Genomic DNA, 5,398 nt, shown 5'->3' with positions numbered 1-5,398 from the left:
AGTAGCTCAAAATACACAACAGATTAGATTAGATCAGAACAGAAACACGACAGGAGAATTTACTGAGTAATTTTGCTTTTTCCACTAATTACTTGGACTGACCTGACGTTAGTTAATCCTCTCGCTCTCCAAAACAAATGCATGCGGTAATTGCCGGCTGCAGTCGGAATTTTACGACACCAGGCTGTGGGTGTCATACCGCTTTGACCAAAGGGGCGCTATAATCAACGAAAACGAAAAGTTCCGCACAGCTGCTTTAATGAACTGAACTTTTTCACCACTTGTTGAGAAATTCCAAATTTTCTTACCTTTTTCTGATCACTAACTTTGTTTCCTTAAATAAACCACTCGTCAAAATGAAATCGGTAAAGTTATAATGCAGTTAATGCATTCTAAGGCCAAGGATCATTTTGGGTTGGATACCTTATTTATTAAAAAATACAGTTCTTTTCTTCAAGTGCCAGTGACACATCTGGTTAACTCGTCTATCAGAGCTAATGAATTTCCAAAGCCCTGGAAAAAGGCAATTATAACTCCCTGACTTCACAAGTCTGGAGCACCTGACGTGGTCTCCAATAATAGGCCAAACAATTATTTGGCCTATTATTATAGGCTAAACAACTTGTTGATTACCTTGAAAGCAACCATCTACTGCACCCCAGTCTGGGTTCAGAGCAGGGTATTCAACAGACTGGGCAAACTGTTATCTTACAGAATCTATAAAACAGTCATTAGATGAAGGAAATGTAGTGGTGGCAGTGTTCTTGGACTTGAAAAAAAGCCTTTGACACTCAGCCACGAAATTCTCCTAAATAAACTAAAAACATTTAATTTCTCAGAGGAGACAATAGCTTGGTTTCGATCTTATCTTGAGCATAGAGAGCAATGGGTCAGATCTAATTCTATCCTGTCAACTGTCCAGACTTGTCGAATGGGAATTCGACAAGGTTCAATTTTGGGTCCTTTACTTTTTAGTTTATATATTAATGATTTACCTGATAGCTGCAAAAGAGCCAAATGCCAAATGTATGCGGATGACACAATTGTATATGTGTCTGCAAAACCTCCCCAGACGGCAGCAGAATTACTGTCAAAAAAAATGTCTGGTGTGTCACAGTGGCTTCAAAATAATCATTTAAGAGGAAAGCCAATGAATAGCCTGGAATAAAGATTAATGAGATAGAGATAGATCAAGTAGACAAGTTTAAATTTTTAGATGTCATTTTAGATTCTCAATTGAAATTTGATCAACATGTAAAGAGTCTGTGTAAAACTGTCAAAACTAATTTAAACTGCTTTTGTCTGATTAGACAATATATACCCCTTAAGGCAGCACAACAGTTCATGCATGCCATGATATTTTTTCATTTATCATATTGTACAACCGTTTGGGGTCAAGCTAATCAAACAACACTTGCACCAATTAGGTCATTATACTGTATAAGCAGGCACTGAAAGTAATAGATAAGAAACCTGCTAGATGGCACCACTGTCAAATTATCAATAAAGTTTTAAGTCTTTTAAGTTTTGACAATTTTCTAGGCCTTTCATTTTTAAAACTGATTTTCAAGTGTGTGAACAACCTTGCCCCAGAAATACTCTGCCAACTGGTAAACAAACAAAACAGTAGAATTAGAACTAGGAGTGCAACAAGCAGTAATTGTAGAACAGTCAAACGCAGGACAACATTCGGACAGTCATCCTTTTCAGTAATAGGTACCAAACTGTGGAATACATTACCATCTGAAATAAAAACATTGACAGAGCTCAAGACTTTTAACACAAAAGTTAAACGATGGCTGAAACTGAAACAAACCTGTGAACATTGGCTTTTATATATTATTGTACTCATTTAGTGTACTGCCCTTTACTGTTTTGTGTTTTTGCTTATTGTTTATGTCCTGATTCTGTCTTTATCTATATGTTTTGTATATTAATGTTTCTGAACTGTTTTTAACTTTGCACACGAACTCTGTTTTAAAGTTATAGTTAGTAATCCTATTCAGACACACTTCTTGTTATACTGGGTGAAATGGTCCTTCCATCCTGAGTAGTCAATACATAATGTGTTAAAAAGGTATGAAAAAAATCTGACCTCTGTGGCAGCTGCAGGCCTGTAAAAACTCTGACCAATCCCTGCCATTCGGTGCGAATGGAAAGAACCAATCAGATGCCTTCATGTCTCATCCTGCCCGAGCCCCCCCTCTGTCCCTCCCTCCTCCCTGCGTGCACTCATCACGTGTCACGTGTATTCAGCACACTCCTCAGCAAAAATACCGAGTTAGCAGGAGTTTGCTGAACAATGGCAGAGAAAATGTGGCCAAAAGTATCACTTCCAGTGTTACTTGTAACGGCTCACCCTGCTAAACAGGCTGAGAAAAGAAAGTCGGAGGCAGAAAAGGCGGCGACGAAAAAGGCTTTGGATAAAGCGAGAGGACAAACCAACATCGGTGAAGCTGTTGAACGGTGGAGACAACTGAGGGAGCTGAAGGGCCTGAAAAGTGATGCAGAGGTTGCTGTCTTTCTGTTGGACAGGTAATTATTTGTTTGCTTCGGGGGGGATTTGTTATTTTACTCGGCTCTCTTCTGCCCTGCTGACTCCTACTGCAGTGCAGGATGCGCATTCAAGTTTGTGGGGCCATGGCTTTGGACGGAGCACTGAGCTTAGAGGAGGTGCCGCTTTCAAATCTTGCTAGCTCTCCAACATTACCAATTATAGCTTTAATAGCAAAAGCCTAACCAGGGACAGGGGTTGCGAATTAGCTCAGTAAATAAATAAATATATAAATAAACTGTACACAAAAACATCTTGTACGTGTCTTATTTCTCACCTTGAGCAGGTTCAAACACAGATCCGTCTGATATCTCAGCATAGACAGCCGCAGCCTGTTGTTCACCACTTCCTACAAAACAAATGTTTATTAATTCAGTGCAGGCTCATTCATTATCTGATTTAAATGACAACCACCGAGGGGTTAACACAAGTAATGCACAAAAGTAAATGTTCAATTATTATTTTTGCAATCACTCACATAACCTCCATTTGAAATGCATCATTTTGTTGTGTGTTGCAATTAAATATTAAAACATGTAAAGTTGATTCATATTTATAATTCATGACAACAACTTTCAAAGTTTCACTTAGCTTAAATTTGATTGAAAATGATTTCCATTAATGTTTTGATGTTCACCTCCTCTTTTGTTCCTGCATCTCCAAATGAGGAGAAGGATGATGGAAGTGATGAAGAGGAGGGGGAGGAGTACCTTAAGCATTAAAACAAGTCCAGGAGCAGCTGGAAGATAAATTAAAAACTCTTAACACAACAACACAGTACATACATAGTGCATAGTGTTTAACAGTGGATAATACACATCATACGATTGAACTGCATTTCCCATGATGCATCCTTTAACAAGTAACATGTTAATGTAATTAGCAGGTGTCTTTCAACTGAAACATAAGTGATGAATGAAAGGTAGTTGGAAACACCATTGTCTGTCATTTTGGATAATGTCTGTTTAAGAGTTGATTTAATTAACCCTCTCTCATTCTGAAGTCGTCAAATACCAACGCTTGGGCAGTGACTTCCGTGTCAGACACCAACAAAAAAAGCCACCTATTCACGTCGGCACAATACCTGGCTGAACACTGTCAGTGTGTAATAGTGTCTGACAGGGTCAGGGGGAAATGCGGCCATACAACAACCTAAGTTAAGGGGGCGAAATGTCCAAGAAGGCCAGGTGATGGCAGTGTTGGGCAGTAACGCATTACAGTAATAATGATCATTTTTTTCAGTGACGAATAATTACTAATAAAATTTCTGTAATATTACAGTTACCCCAAAAGTAAAAAACTTGTTATAAAGTTACTTTTGTAATCACATCACCACTGACATGAAATACAACAGTCACATCAGCAGATTCGTATTTGTATTTGTCATGCTGCGCACGCACATCACAAAGCGGCACTCTATCTTGGAAGATAGAAACACTTATCTTAGCGGCTGAAAAATGTTCCCATTACTGTGATTTTTCTCAGTAGGAAAGATGACAAGAACACTACTGCTACAGGTAGTAGAACTAAAACTCTTGCCACTGTGAAAAACACATCCTCAAACCTCTGGTCTGAAACACCGACTATGACCGACAGCACAACAACGTGAAACTCCAGGAAATACACCCCACCAAAGTGAGGTGAGCCCTCCTCGGCCACGGAGGTCAGCTGTAACCCTACACCAGTGGTGTAGTGGTAATTGATGAGGTGGGTGTACTACTAGGTAGATAGGTAGGTTACCGATGAGGAAGTAGACATACTCTCCTATCTATTACAATGGCTTTTTAGCTGATAGGTGGGTATACTGTAACTGGAGAGAAAAAGAAGTGGGTATACCTGAGTATACCCTCCACTACACCACTGCCCTACACTGGCTAAACAACCAAAACTGGATTTTAATTGTGGACAGCTGCAGCTACAAAGAAGTAATGAAGCTTGCAGGTGGATATGTTGTGGATGAAATGCTGTACAAGTGACTCTCCGGTCACAAGCAAAAGAAAAAAAAAAAAGTTATTTGCAAGCTTTCTAGCCTTACCTTACCTTACCTTACCTTACCTTGGCTTTCTGGCAATTACCCTGATATTCACACACTGGCACACATCTGAATTTTGGGGATAGCAGCTATGAAGAAGTAATGAAGCTTGCTGGTTCCTTCCACTACCAGCCTCACAAGAGACCCACCTGCACTTACGGTACAGTCCACAGCTCTCAGACTGCCTGCTCTCGTCTCATTCACTCACCGCTGGAACTACAAGCAAGCCAAACCCAAATACCTCACAACTGTTGCATATCTGTGTAAGCAATAAAGGTAATTACCAACTGTCTGCCTGCCTCTCTGAGTGCTGCATTTGGGTGCAATCACACCCATGACAAGTGTTCGCTTCCCGTATGAATGTAGAGCCAAATCATGATGTCCCGGAACGTCAACAGCAGATGTTGAAAGATACCTAGATATATCTCAAGAATGCCTTGAAGGAATTTCTTCCAATTTGGCACAAACGTCCACTTCAGCTTAAGGATGAACTGATCTGAATTTGGCAGTCGAAGGTCAAAATCACAGTGACCTTGTGTCCTACTAATTTTTATGATATCTCAATGATGAATTGATTGGATTATGGTGGTCAAAGGTCACTGTGACCTCGTATCCATCTCATTCTCATGAACAGAATATATCAAAGGCCTTGAGGGAATTTCTTCAAATTTAGCAAAAAATGTCCACATGGACTCAAGAATGAACTGATTATGATTTGATTAATTTAATTACAGTTGTAAATTGTTTTTTAAAATGTGAACTTTAAAAAACTCTTTACAAGGGCAGCTTATATTAGGTATGTAAATTATTGT

At 39.4% G+C, this 5,398-nt stretch overlaps 1 long non-coding RNA gene across 1 annotated transcript in view; it reads right to left on the bottom strand.

The window, feature by feature from the left end:
* LOC126383983 (uncharacterized) overlaps positions 1-3,295 on the bottom strand; it is a 7,653-nt gene extending 4,358 nt beyond the window's left edge. The window contains exons 1-2 of the long non-coding RNA XR_007569215.1: positions 3,192-3,295; positions 2,832-2,903 (exon numbers count right to left, since the gene is read on the bottom strand). This is a non-coding gene — a long non-coding RNA (uncharacterized LOC126383983). The remainder of the gene's footprint in view (positions 1-2,831; positions 2,904-3,191) is intronic.
* Between the last annotated feature and the right edge of the window lie 2,103 nt (positions 3,296-5,398).

This window comes from Epinephelus moara, chromosome 22, assembly GCF_006386435.1.
Source record: "Epinephelus moara isolate mb chromosome 22, YSFRI_EMoa_1.0, whole genome shotgun sequence".
Classification (NCBI taxonomy): Eukaryota; Metazoa; Chordata; class Actinopteri; order Perciformes; family Serranidae; genus Epinephelus; species Epinephelus moara.
This window is presented reverse-complemented; position numbering and strand designations above follow the sequence as displayed.